Below are 14,256 nucleotides of genomic sequence, written 5' to 3'. Positions count from 1 at the left end.
AAAAACTGGGATGAAGGTTGTTTTCCTGGCTAAAAACAAGCTAGGTAACAAACTATGTAAAAATGTGAACTATGAAGGATCTGCAATTGTTGGGTGTTATAAAAAGCACGCAAAAATGTTCATAGAATGTATCATGGGCTTTTTATATTCCATTTTTTCGTTACGTGGCCGATACTACGTCGGTCAGACGGAGCGCTGTCTGAACGATCACCTTAGGGGGTACGCAGATGTCATGTGCAGTTCAGTCGTCAGCCACCTGGAAAATCAATAAGCATATGAGTGAATTGTACATTCACCCTGAGTTTTGAAGAATTTCAAGTATTGGCAAGACATAGGGAGAATAAGGCACGTGAAATACATGAAGGTAGTTTGATTCGCAAAGCAGAATCTAAGTGTGTAAGTGTCTAGTCTCTTAATCTGTTGGACAAAAAGACAAGCATCCTTTCGGTTAAATTGTCATTTCAAGCCTTGAATGGGATATTGTGGCCCAAGTGTCATCTGTTTTTCCTTTTTTTGGGTGTCATCTCCTCACCCTCATGACTCTGTATATATCTTGCCACTATGTGTGATGATGCGCGATATCTTGGGTTTAACATCCCCAAACCACCATATGATTATGAGAGACGCCGTTGTGGAGAGCTCCGGAAATTTTGACCAGCTGGGGTTCTAACGTGCACTCAAATCTGAGCACAAGGGCCTACAACATTGCCGCCTGCAACAAAAATGCAGCTACCGCAGCCAGGATTCGATCCCGCGATCTGCGGGGCAGCAGCCGAGTACCTTAGCCACTAGACCACCGCGGCGGGGCATGATCGATTCTGCCTCCGTTGACAGTAAGGCAATAAATACAATATCTTAACAGATGTTGTTGTGAATGCTCCACTGTGTGACGTTCTCCAAGAGGAGAAGTTGAAGTTCGAAATCAAGAAACGTGAAAAGCCACTGAGTTTCATGTCGAAATAAATTAAAGGACCCCTGCGAAATAAATTAAAGGACCCCTGAAAAGGAAAGATTTGTTTGCAAGTTTTTTACAGTTATTTGTAGCTTTGCATCTGGTAATACCGAAATCATATAGTAAATGTTTCGGTCATTGCATATTTATTGTTTGTGGTGTTAATTCAGAACAATTTCTCATCAGCTAGAGACGCCCAACACAATACCGTAAGAAACCAGCGCCCCACAGCGGAGCAGCGCCTGAGACTGTTTTCATATTTGGTATCCTCCGTGCGGTGAAGGCCCCACCGTGGTGGTCTAGTGGCTAAGGTACTCGGCTGCTGACCCGCAGGTCGCGGATTCAAATCCCGGCTGCGGCGGCTGCATTTCCGATGAAGGCGGAAATGTTGTAGGCCCATGTGCTTTGATTTGGGTGCACGTTAAAGAACACCAGGTGGTCGCAATTTCCGGAGCCCTCCACTACGGCGTCTCTAATAATCATATGGTGGTTTTGGGACGTTAAACCTCACATATCAATCAATCAATCAATCAATCAATCAATCAATCCATCCAGGCAGTGCAGAATGATATGATCTGGTTGCTTTGAGCGTGTCTCCCTTTGAAAAAAGAAAAGCATTCCTGGCGTAAACAGCCTAATTCACATTGAGAGCAACCCGACAACCGAGCGAGAGGGGTGACGAGCAATAGCTCTCGCCAGGTGATAGTCGGGGTATTATGTGCGCCCTATATATGTTGACTCTGCAATGTCAAAAGGGGAGTCTTGATGCACGTGAAACCACAGAAAGTGTTGATTGCCCTTGAATACTAGGAAGAGCAGCCCCCCCCACCCTACTTTGAACGAAGGCTACGCTCATCACTAATATTCGGTCAGAGGTGGCCCCACGTGCAGGACTGTCAAAGAACCCAAGCATCTCAAGTTTCCAAATTAGGTGTTACGGGTATATTAAGCGAATAAAAGAAGTTTTGTTATTCTATCACGTTTGATGCGGATTTCATGCAGTTTAGGGGGCTTAGGCATGCGGCCGGCTTGCGCCAAAATTTTCCGACATAATAACCAGAAAAATTATATGTAAGAAAATATTTTTCTGGTTTATTTTTGTTTGGGCTTTTTATAGAAATATGCTCACTTATGCATGCCTTGGATATGACTGTTGTTGGCAAACACCAGCCGAAAAGGTCAACATAATTGCTATTGCAATAAAATTGGCACCGCGACAACCATGACAGGCTGTTCAGACAAATCTACGATTTCGATTTTTATGCTGAGTCGCAGAGGGAATGCTTAAGCGTGACTGACCTTTAACATGTACAGCCGCCCAAATCTTTAAATTTCGTACGCGAGCGCCGACTTTTTTGTGCGTCAGCACCGTATCATGGAGCCAAGTTGCAAACACGGCGAATGTAAGTGCACGGCAACGAAGCGTCCTCAGCTGGGCCCTTCGTCTGCTTCGCTGTTCCTTTGCGAAAACATCGCCTTAAATTAGCTCATTCCAGACGATCCACGTTGGTAAGCTTATCTCATGCTCGGAAACATGTAACGTATCTAAAGATCTCATTTCGTCGGTTGCTTCCTGATCTATGGAATGTAAGATTCGAAGAAGATGCGTAACCTACTCGTCTGAAGTGAATTGATGCAAAGCAACGTTCTCGCGAATAAACAGCAAAGCTGACGATGGCCTTGGCTGAGCGCGCTTTATGGGCAAGTGTTTACTCTCGCCGTGTTTGCAACTCGGCTCCGTCATATGGCGTGACACACAAAAAGTTGGTGGTCACGCATGATAGTTAAAGATTCGGGCGACTGTACGCGTATGTGCAGAGCTTAAACAAGTTAACGTTCTTTTTTGTTTTCTGCAGCAGCGCTAAGGTGTCAGACAAAAATGCTAGCATATCCACGGAGTGAATGATGGATAGTGGGGCGAAGCATCCGTCCGTCCATTCGTTCTTGCTTCCGTCCGTCCATGCGTGCGTCTGTGTGGCCGCCCGTGCGTCCATCCGCCCGTCTGTGCGTGCGTCTGTTCGTGCGTCCACACGTTCATCTGTGCGTCCGTCCCTGCTTTCATCCACGTATCTGCTCCTGCATCGGTCCATGCGTCAATCCGTTCGTGCGGCTATCTGTGCGTCCGTCCATGCATCTGTGTGTGTGTCCGTCCGTCCGTCCACCTATTCAACACTCCAAGTACAACCATCTCGCATCTTTTCATCATATAATCTTCACATAGAAGCTCTACCATCTATCGGAAATTCCATGAACTGAACGAGAGAAGGCACACGCACACTTTCCTACGGCTTGCACTTCGTGTCTACTTCCCACCTTTAACCACCTCGAGTTCATGGTATATACTAGTTCGCTGTATTCATGGCACTGCATGCCAACGCTCGCTAAACCTTTCTAAAACCTAGGAGGTTATGCCCTGCGAGTATAACATAGCAACCCTTTCTTGTCTTCTGTGCGTTGTTGAACAATAAAAGTTCGCAGCGTGCGCGTCAACTAAAAGCCGAATTCTCTTGTCTCTCATTCTCTCTTAGCCGCCCTAGGCCTGTACATTGAGCACCATCTTTTATTGTTCAACAACGCACAGACGAAATCTCTCACCGGCACCACCTTGGAGGTCAAAATGTTATACTTGTTACACATTACTACAACGGCTACGAGGGACGAACGGGTGCCGCTATAAGGAGCTTCGCCCCAAAAAGTGTGGCGCGGAACCACAATCCTTGAAATGCGCCACCAAAACAACGCGAGCGTGGCCTTTCAGGGAATCGGAATGCCCTCTAAATTTAACGTTTGAGCAACGCCTTGTATGGTATTGTATGGACAATCGCAATATACGACTTTGCAAATACATGGTATATAATTAATATAATATTTATGGTATCACACGGGCTCTTAGAATTTCGTCTACACAGACCGTCGAATCGGCGAAAGAACCCGCACCTTTCGAGTCAACAGCCGAGCATCTCAAACGCTACACCACCACAGTGGAAAATATATAATTATGTACACAAGTATCATTACATTTGTCTTGGGCATTCGGCACATGGTCATCTACTGCAGCATTACGTAGCCCCTCGACATAATGTTAATAACTTACTATTTGCAGAAATTATCATATAGAAATCATGACGTCTTGCAATGTTATTTAGGCGGTGGGTGAAAACGCACACACATGGAGCAACTTCAAATTTTTTGTGATGTGTCCTCCCAGAGAAGCCACAATCATCTCCTAGACATTTCCTAATTGTCTTCACCTATTTTCGCAAAACTCCGTGAGAAGACTGCTAACCTCAGGTTGTGCAGCTGCCAAGAAAAATTGACAAAATATTTTCAGCACACAGCTGGCACAAGAGACTGCTAGGAAATTCTACAGTAATTTTGTGTGACCCGATCCTGCGATTCAGCGCAGGTCCCACAGACCTGGCTTCGCCGAATGAACAGGCAAGTCAACGCGTGAGGTTGAGCTGTAGATGCAAACATTTGATGCAGTATACGTCCAGTATTCTAAGGTATGCTTCAGGCACTGCGCGAACATCTCAAAACTGTTTAGAATGCTTGTGTAAGTGGAATCATGGGGGCAAAGGGAAAAGTATGTAGTCTTTTACATAGCGAAATGCCGTAATTGTGGAGTCTTCGAATACCGAGTAAAGCGCCCGATAAATTCCACTTAAAAAAATACGACTTGGAACCACTCTCACCGAAAACCCAATACTGATATGCACCTAAAGAAATTAACAGGGGCTCTTTATTCTGGTACTTGACGCATCCCTTAACAGCTGTTAAACGGTGGATTGGGGTTGAGTGAAACAACTGTATGTGATCTACAATAGACACGTGTAAACTCAACGTCATCCCTCTAGGCTTACTCGAGGTAGTCAGGCAAACCTGGCTATCCTCATCGCCTAAGTGGCTGCTGATCTCTTTCGAGCTGCTTCCTGGCGCTTTATGCCTCACTCCGTAAGAGTAATATGGACTCCAGGCTACACAGGTCTTCCTGACAAGGAAGCGCCAAATGCCCCTGCTCACACTTCCCCCCTCCGGGCTATGCTCTTATATGTCCTGAGTCGGATCTTGGGAACTCCCGTCTGACAAGCTACCAAACTATTGTAGATTATTATCGCACTTCACACCGGCTTTACGCTGGCCCCGCACACGGTCTGGCGAAAGCGGATGAATGACTTCTGTGCCGCCTTCAGGCTAACACTTTTCTTAGTCCAGCGGTCACCCGGCACTTCAGACCGGAATATCTCTGGCACGTGTCCAACTTGTAAGATGTTAGCTGAGACCTTTCAAAAATGTGGCTTGTGTCCTGCCCTTCCACTTTACTCTCTTTATTATGCCCCTTTCCCATCCCGTCTAGAGAGGCTTGGGAGGAATACCTCCTCGGCTGCTCTACCATAGATGTGCAACGCTCCTTAGTGGCCCGCGCTCGGGCCGCGGTGATCTTCAATGATATTCCGGAATGGGAACCACCACTCAGTCGCACAAGAACTCTGTAGTTTATTTCAAAGTGTAAAGTTTACCACCACCACCAACACACCTCCCGCGGGCCTCCTCGACAGCCAGGATTTCAGAGCTCCTGTCGTTGCCGTACATGGGCTTCTTTATTTCCTCATAGTGGAAAGAGGGGCTGGCAGAGGTGCAGCAGCACCACAAAAAATGCTTGAAGTCTGCATAACGACCACACAATGAGTATTCCGGGCTTGGGAATCGTTCGTGGTATATTGTGTAAGTGGGGCAGGTTTGAGAGGGACAGCTTTGGTCGTGCAAATCTACGAAGGTGGTACGGGCCACACTGTTCTCGAGAAGACAGTGCTTACTTATCTCGTAATACGTGCAGAGGGCCAGGGGTCGCTGCGAAGATGACCCTTTACACCGCACACGGTCACTAAAACCACGTGCAGCCGAGTGCGCGTTCTCATTCGAATTGAGGAGGCACCTTTATTCCAAGGTGTGCAAGAAGCCAGACTAGTAAGTGAATTCTGAGGCCTTCGATTTTTGAACTATCTAATAAACGGTACTCCTCATTATTCCTTAAAGCATCACCTTTTTACAGCTATCATTAGGCGGAAATTTCTAAACGACTTCTGCCTTTGAAGAAATTTGTTAGTCCTCTTTATGAAGGCGTGATCCGCAGCTCAGAAATAAATGAAGACGCACTAAACCATTACTGTCGCGCCTTGCATTCTGTGTCTATTGCGCGAAAAGACATGCCCCCACTGTTTGTTTTTGCTGTGAAATGCTTATGCTGCAGAAGACTGTTTTTATTTACAGATCTCTCAAGTTTCTGCGAATCCAAATCTAGGAACAGGGTGACAGCATGCCTACCTTTCTTTTGTAGCGCCCTGGTTCGGGCGGCGCGCAAACCGGAGAGCGCGCGATGGCGACAGAAGAAAATAAAGAAGGCGCTAGGCCGTGGCACGTGAAGCGACGGCTCACGTTCCTGGCTGGCATCGGTTATCATTCAGGCGTGTCTTTCTTTCGCTCCTGTGGCATAAGCCTACAAGTGGTGACCTGGACGAAGACAATGACTGACTCGAATGCACCCTCAACCAAACAAGCCTCACGTCCGCAGGGCGTCTCGGCCGTGCAACTGCGTCTCCCATCTTTCTGGCCACAGGACCCGCAAGTTTGGTTTCATCAGGTCGAGGCGCAATTCTCCCTGTACCGCATCGCCTCGGAAACGACACGCTACTACCACGTAGCCTCCGTCCTTCCTCCTGACGTTGCCAGCGAGCTCTCCGACGTCCTCTCCAACCCCTCGGACACTACGCCATATCAGCACCTTAAAACCAAGGTGCTGGAACGATTCATGCCTTCGGAACGCGTCCGCCTACAGCAGCTCCTTGCAGAGGGGGACCTTGGCGACAGGCGCCCCTCCCAACTACTGCGCCGAATGCGACAGCTTCTTGGGAAACACGACGTCTCTGCCCACTCAGCATTGCTTCGCAAGCTCTTCCTCCAACGCCTTTCTCAGCCAATCCGCCTCGTCCTCGCGGCGGCCGGCGACGTCAATCTCGACCGCCTCGCGGAGCTCGCCGATCAGGTTCATGAAGCGACCTCCCCATCTGTCAACGCTGTCTTACCACCAGCAGACACAGCGATTTCGCGCCTTGAGGCCCGCATCTACGAACTCGCCGCCTCCATTGCCGCACTCCGGAGCCCCCTGCAGCAGACTCGTTCACCTCGTTCCGGTCGTCGAGCTCTTCCACGCACACGAGATGCACGGAGTACCAGCCCTCCACCCCTCTGCTGGTACCACCGGCGTTTCCGACACCGAGACACGAAGTATACGCCCCCATGTTCGTGGCAGGGAAACGCCTGCCGGGATCACTGACGGCGGCGTGTGATCTCCCTTCTCGTCCCAGCCGCCTTTTCATGGTCACGGACCAGCTATCGGGCGCCAGGTTCCATATAGATACGGGCGTGGAAATTAGCGTTGTGCCCCCGACTAAGGCTGATCGTTCAAAGTCACAGGGGCAAGTGCTTCGTGCTGTTAACGCCTCGTCTATAGCAACGTATGGGCTCCGATCTCTCACCCTCGACTTCGGCCTTCGCTGCATTTTCCAGTGGGTTTTCGTCATCGCAGACGTGGTTCAACCGATCATCTGTCGGACTTCCTCTCATACTTCGATTTGGACGTCAGCGTGCGGCGGCGCCGCCTCATAGATGGTAAGACTCGTCTCTCCATCTCGGGAGTCCTGTCCGACATCGCTCCAATGGCCATCCGCATGCTGATACCTTCCTCACCGTTCGAAAAAATCTTGGCGAGTTTCCCGGAGTTAACTAAACCGTGCAGCCTCACTCAGCCGCCTAAACATACGGTGACACACCACATCGTCACCCGGTGTCCACCGGAAGCCGCTCGACCACGCCGCCTGTTCGGAGACCGCCTAGCTATTGCTAAACGGGAGTTTGACCACATGCTGCAGCTCGGCATTATCCGCCCGTCGTCAAGCGCTTGGGCTTCCCCGCTGCATTTGGTGCCAAAGCGTGATCCTGGTGACTGGCGTCCTTGTGGGGACTATCGAGCGTTGAACGCCAAGACTGTCCACGACAGCTATCCTCTACCTCACATCCAGGATTTTACATCGCGCCTCGACGGCTCCACAATTTTCAGCAAAGTGGACCTTGTTAAGGTGTACCACCAGATTCCTGTCGAGCCCGCCGACATACCTAAGACCGCCATCACGACGCCCTTTGGGTTGTTTGATTACGTGCGGATGCCTTTTGGACTCCGCAATTCGGCTCAAACTTTCCAGCGGTTCATTTCTCAGGTCACACGGGGTCTTCCTACTGTGTTTGCGTACCTTGACGATGTCCTCATCGCCAGCCGCACACCTGAAGATCATGAGCACCATCTACGCGCTCTGTTCCAACGTCTTCAGCAGTACTGCCTCGTTGTGAACGCCTCTAAGTGTACTTTCGGCGCATCTGAGCTCGAGTTCTTGGGCCATCACATATCATCCAAAGGAATACGCCCTCTCCGGTCCCACGTTAAAGCAATTCAGGATTATCCTCAGCCTACAACACTGCGCCAATTACGCCAATTCCTGGGGCTTGTGAATTTTTCCAGGCGCTTCATACCACACTGTGCCGAAATGCTACGACCACTCACCGACCTCCTTCGGTCGACCGCCGGCCCGTCCTCCGCCATTCCTTGGTCGTCAGAGGCCCAGGCCGCCTTTGCTGCTGCGACGCAAGCGGTCGCTAACGCCGTGCTTCTCATTCATCCACGCAGCAACGCCCCTACTCGGTTGATGGTGGACGCATCCAGCGTGGCCGTCGGAGCCGTCTTACAGCAGTGCATTAACTCCGAGTGGAGACCCTTGTCGTTTTACTCTGGGAAGCTACTTCCTGCTGAGACCCGCTACAGCGTCTTTGGCCGGGAATTACTAGCCATCTACGCTGCAATACAGCACTTTCGGCATTTCCTGGAAGGATGCTCGTTTTACGTGCTGACTGACCATAAGCCACTGGCGTATGTTTTCCGCACTAACTCATCCAAGTACGTGCCCCGTAAAATCCGCCATCTGGCTTATATATCGGAGTACACGACTGACATCCGCCACGTGAAAGGAGCTGACAACACCGCCGCAGATGCCCTTTCTCGTATAGCCGCGGTTGACTCTCCACCACCAACCATCGACTGGGCCTCATTCTCCTCGGCACAGCAGGATGATAGAGAGCTTGCCGCTTTTCGGGAGAACCCCCGTTCTCTCCGACTACGCCTGGTGCCTGATTCATTATCATCTGAGCGCTTGTGGTGCGATCTCTCAGCTGACCTTCCCCGCCCTTTCGTTCCCGCTTCATTACGACGCACCGTTTTCCACTCCTTACACGACATCTGTCACCCTGGCATTCGGGCTACTCAGCGTCTTCTCACCCAGCGCTATGTCTGGCCCGGAATCAACGGTGATGTGCGCGCTTGGACGCGCATGTGCCTGCCCTGCCAGATGACAAAGGTCTCCCGTCATACTAAGACGCCGCCCTAACCTTTCCTTCCACCCGGCCGTCATTTCGACCATGTTCATCTAGACATTGTGGGCCCTCTACCAGTGTCTCAGGGGTACCGTTATGTATTGACCACGGTCGATCGCTTCACACGCTGGCCAGAGGCTGTTCCAATTCAAGATATCACAGCCAAGACAGTTGCCCGCGTTTTCATTTCTACGTGGGTATCCCGTTTTGGCTGTCCTGGCACCGTGACAACAGACCGTGGACGTCCGTTTGAGTCCTCGCTGTTTACTTGCCTTAATCGCATCCTCGGAGCCAGACATTGCCGTACCACGGCTTATCATCCCTGCGCCAACGGCATGGTGGAACGCCTTCACCGACAACTGAAGACCGCCTTGACTACCCGCCTCATAGAGCCACCTGGGTTGATGCCTTGCCACTGGTGCTCTTAGGTTTACGAGCTGTCATCCGGGCAGACCTGCAGTGCTCAACAGCAGAGCTGGTGTATGGCACTTCTCTACGGCTTCCGGGAGACTTCTTCACGTCAACGAAGCTACCAGACCAGCCACAGCAATTCCTACAACGCCTCCTCGACTGCGTTCAAGACCTCCGGCCCACTCCACCCAGACCTTCCGAACACAAGACTATATTCGTCCACCCTGATCTGGCCACTGCAACACATGTTTTCTTGCGCCACGACGCGGTCAGACCACCTTTGACACCAGCCTACGACGGACCATTTCGCGTCCTTCCCCGCACCCCCAAAACTGCCACTCTACTTCAGAACGGCCGTGAAGAGACAGTCAGCTTGGACCGACTCAAGCCGGCGTACCTGGAGACCGCCCTAGAAAGCCTCTCATCTACGACTGATCTTCCGTTGGAATACCACAAACGGCATGTCACATTCTGACTTCCAGTCTACACGGGGGGCCCTGTAGCGCCCTCGTTCGGGCGGCGCGCAAACCGGAGAGCAAGCGATGGCGACAGAAGAAAATAAAGAAGGCGCTAGGCCGTGGCACGTGAAGCGACGGCTCACGTTCCTGGCTGGCATCGGTTATCGTTCAGGCGTGTCTTTCTTTCGCTTCTGTGGCATAAGCCTACACTTTCTTTACACCGATAACAGTTATGAGATCAAAACAAAGGCTGCGTGTGACACTGTACTTGTCCATCGCTGCCTCCGATGTCCTTAAATAATGTCAAAAAAATTAACAAAAAAAGAGCTAAGTAAATTAAAACACCAAGAATACAGGGGGATTGAAACCCCGGTTCACTGCGTGCCAGCCTAGCATACACCTTTGAGCAACGGGAGCACTTGAAACTCACTTCAAAACTGGCCTTAGGCAGGCTTGATGTCGCGAAAAAAATTGCGGTAATATGAGTTATAAAGTGTTTAGGAACATCAAAGGAACAACAATTTGTCCCACAATACGAATGGCGTAAAGAGTGGGTTGCCCAATTATCCAACACACAAGAAAACCTTCTTCTTGTTCACCTAATAATTTCAGGCATAACTCTACGTTTTCGTCAACCACTACATAAAAATATTGCACAATATTCCTAGCAAAGGTGTAGCGGATACCACGCTTGTCAGAAAACTTACGAAAGATATCATAGTGAATCATAGTGAAAGATATCATAGTGAAGGCCGCACTTGGAGCTTCCGCTGGGACAGTGCTTAGCGTTGCACGCCGGCCTGGCGTTTTTTTAGGGGCGAAGTTTCTTAAGGCGCGGCTCATGTGTCTCCTGTATGTAGTAGCCACCTCTCGCGTTATTGTCCTTGGACTGGCCGCTGAATTGTGGTGCTTGTATAGGACGAATACATGATGGTGTGTAACTTTGACGTTTTCGTAGTCCTAATATTTATTTTAGCTAGAAAGCGTTAGCTCTACCGGAAATGATTTTTGTCCTCGTGCGTTTTTGCCGTAGGTTTCTAATATTAAATGAGTATCGCTAATCAAGTTTCGTTTTCGCTAAAGCAACTACAAGGCCTTTACGCCAACTTTTTTGCAAAACTTCATTTGTTCATGAAACCGAAAGTTGGGGTTGCTGATCTTTGAGAAGTAAAGAGTGTGGCACTCTCTGCTAGCTCCTCTATCTTAGTTTGACGTACACGGGAGGGCTTTCAGCTCTCTCATAGTAGAATACTAAGTACTCTAAATCGTTAACCACTTTTTCTAAACGCACACTTGACACGGCTTGTGTGAAGCACACGAGACGGTTTTATGCCCTCCCCTAATGGAGTACTTCAAGCAGTTTGTTAACTTTATCTAAGCAACAAGTACTATAAATAGTAACCACTTCTAGGGGCAGAACTCCTTAAGCCGTGGGTCGTGCGTCCCCGATGTATGTAGCAGTTGCAGTGGGTATCGACCTCTTGTTTAGTCCATGGAACGTCCGCTGTATGGCGGTACTTGTATATGATGAAAAGATGTGAGATTGTGGTACTTGGAGTGTTCACTAGATGGATGAAAGGAAAGACGAATGGACGCACGGACAGACGCAAAATGGACGGACGGATAGATGGATGGACAGACAGGCAGACCGACAGGCATATAGACAGACAGACGGACAGACAGACAAAGCGAGTAAATGATTCACGGTTTGCCGATAAAACCCTTCGAAGATTCACCCCACTCACCATTATTCAGTCCAAGGATATGGTGTGATTTTTTTTACTTTTTATTGTCTTTTTGACATTGTCTTGAAATTCACAGTGGAATTTCAGGTGTCTTATCGTGAAACATAATCTCTGGTAGTAAAACAGTCACCTTTCTTAACAGAAAGAAGTTATTTTTAATTGTTCGCCAAAAAACCAGCAACTTCTTTTCGAATAGATGTCATCCCAGGCCTTCCCGGAATCCTTCTTTAAGGTTTGTGGAATCTTCGCTAAATCTATTTTCCCCCTACTCATGTGATTTGCACATGAAAGAAGCTTTTGTAGCATTGAGGGTGGTTCAAACTTCTGCAAGGAAGTGAAATATTCTCACGCGGTCATGACGTCGAGGAAGAGAGCAGACTTTTGTTCGAAGATCAAACTGTTTATTCGGCTGAACTTGTGGCCGGTCAACGAAAAGTCAGACTACAGCGACACACGCTGGCACTGAGAGCGGCGAATTAAGCATCGTTCGTCTATCAACTGACAAGCGGCGAAGCGCGTCGGTGATTGTACATACAGTATCGATGATTCCAGCCCTATCGCTGGTATTTGCGCAAGCTCTAGAATAATCTCGAGTGTTCGCGTTCTGATGGAAATCTTAGCAGAACGTTCTACAATAATTGTGAACTTTCTAGAACAAGGAGGCACTGTTCGTGCTGAGCATTCCAGGCAGGCTTCGTGGGCAAAAATCAAGTAAAACATAACTAAATTAGAAACGCGCGTATCATTACCTCCCTCCGAAAAACATCGCACCGATGCTCGAAACAGAAAACCGTGTAAAAATGAATGAACAATAAAAATAAAACAATAGAGCATTCATAAACGCAATATATCAATGTGTATCAATATTAAAGCACATTATTACAGAAATAACAACAAAGAATACTGCTGTTAGGCTTATTAACGTGCGTAAAACAGCTTGAGGTGCATGACTTGAATATTCAACTTCAAGTCGCGCACTATGCCATCGAGAGTTTCTGATGCCGTCGGGGACAACCTCGTAGACGAGTGTGCCGAGATGTTGAACTTCCCGGAACGGTCTGAAACTGTCGCAGACGTTCTAAATGCAAATGCATTTCTTAGTTGGAGCATATGAAGCGTCTGTCGCGATCAGCACACCGGGAGGTGCTATTTTTCTGCTCTCACTCCCTCTCCCACAGCAAGAGCTTCGGGCGAACGTGCTTATTCTTTCCCCTAGTAACCGCAGCAGGCGGTGCGGGTGGAAAGTAAGTGGAGGTGTGGGTAGAGGAGAGTAAGTGGAGAGGACCAGCGTGCTCTGGCTTGTGAGAGCGCTTCATAACTGACGCTGACGCTGCGGAGCTCCCGCGTGTGTGGAAAGATTGAACGACGAGACGTGAGCCAGAGATGCCGAGCACAAGCGTCTTCAACGCATCCCACCTGCCGTGTATTGGTGCTTCAATCAAACGTTTACTCGAGTAAACACAGGTCGAAGTCTCGTTTTCAACAGTTCTTCCAGCACTCTCGTCGACGTTCGTTTAAACCGTGTCAACGCCATGCGCACCGCTGCTGCTTCGCATCGTATCAAGGTTCTTTCGGAGAGTTGATCCATAGTTCTTCTTTCTCTTCTCGTGCGTGCTTAAAACGCAGGGCTTAGTACTTGTCTTTTTCATAGAAACACAATCCTTTGTTATTCTTTAATATGGCACTTACCCGGTCCTTTTGGTGAACAAAAAATGAAATGTGCAGTGACTGCTAATATTACGAAAATAGGTCCAACTTTTCTTGCTGTGTTGTATATATATTCTACAAGCATCTGAAATGGCACCAAAACTACACATCAACGTTACTGCGTCATGTCAACTGAAATAGCTCGGCAAAATGAAGAAGTGAGCACTAAGTGTAACCTGAATCACTGTACATATAAAACACTAAGGTTTTTTACTCAAGGACACTTATCCGAAAATTTGGCTGATCTTTCACTTTTGCAATACTCACAGGTGCAAGTCTGGTTACAGTCATGTTAGGCATTTGAGTCACAACGATCAAGTATATCCTGTTTTGCGAGTAATAGGCATTGTGTTATGTGGGTGTCCGTAATACAAGAACATATGTGGCTGCATGTTTTTTCAAAGTTATGGCTGTTAATGATGGTTAACACATATATTCTCAGCCATCTGTAAGTCAGTGCAGGCTTTCACTTTCAACCACTTTCGTTTTATAATCCTACGATGTG

The 14,256-nt window shown here is 48.7% G+C and overlaps 1 long non-coding RNA gene across 1 annotated transcript in view; it reads right to left on the bottom strand.

The window, feature by feature from the left end:
• Positions 1 to 13,855, bottom strand: part of LOC142767107 (uncharacterized) — a 38,621-nt gene extending 24,766 nt beyond the window's left edge. The window contains exon 1 of the long non-coding RNA XR_012884757.1: positions 13,734 to 13,855. This is a non-coding gene — a long non-coding RNA (uncharacterized LOC142767107). The remainder of the gene's footprint in view (positions 1 to 13,733) is intronic.
• Positions 13,856 to 14,256: the final 401 nt, after the last annotated feature.

The sequence above is a fragment of the Rhipicephalus microplus genome, chromosome 7 (genome assembly GCF_043290135.1).
Source record: "Rhipicephalus microplus isolate Deutch F79 chromosome 7, USDA_Rmic, whole genome shotgun sequence".
NCBI lineage: Eukaryota > Metazoa > Arthropoda > Arachnida > Ixodida > Ixodidae > Rhipicephalus > Rhipicephalus microplus.
Note: the sequence above shows the minus strand (reverse complement) of the source record. Positions and strands in the feature narration are given on the sequence as shown.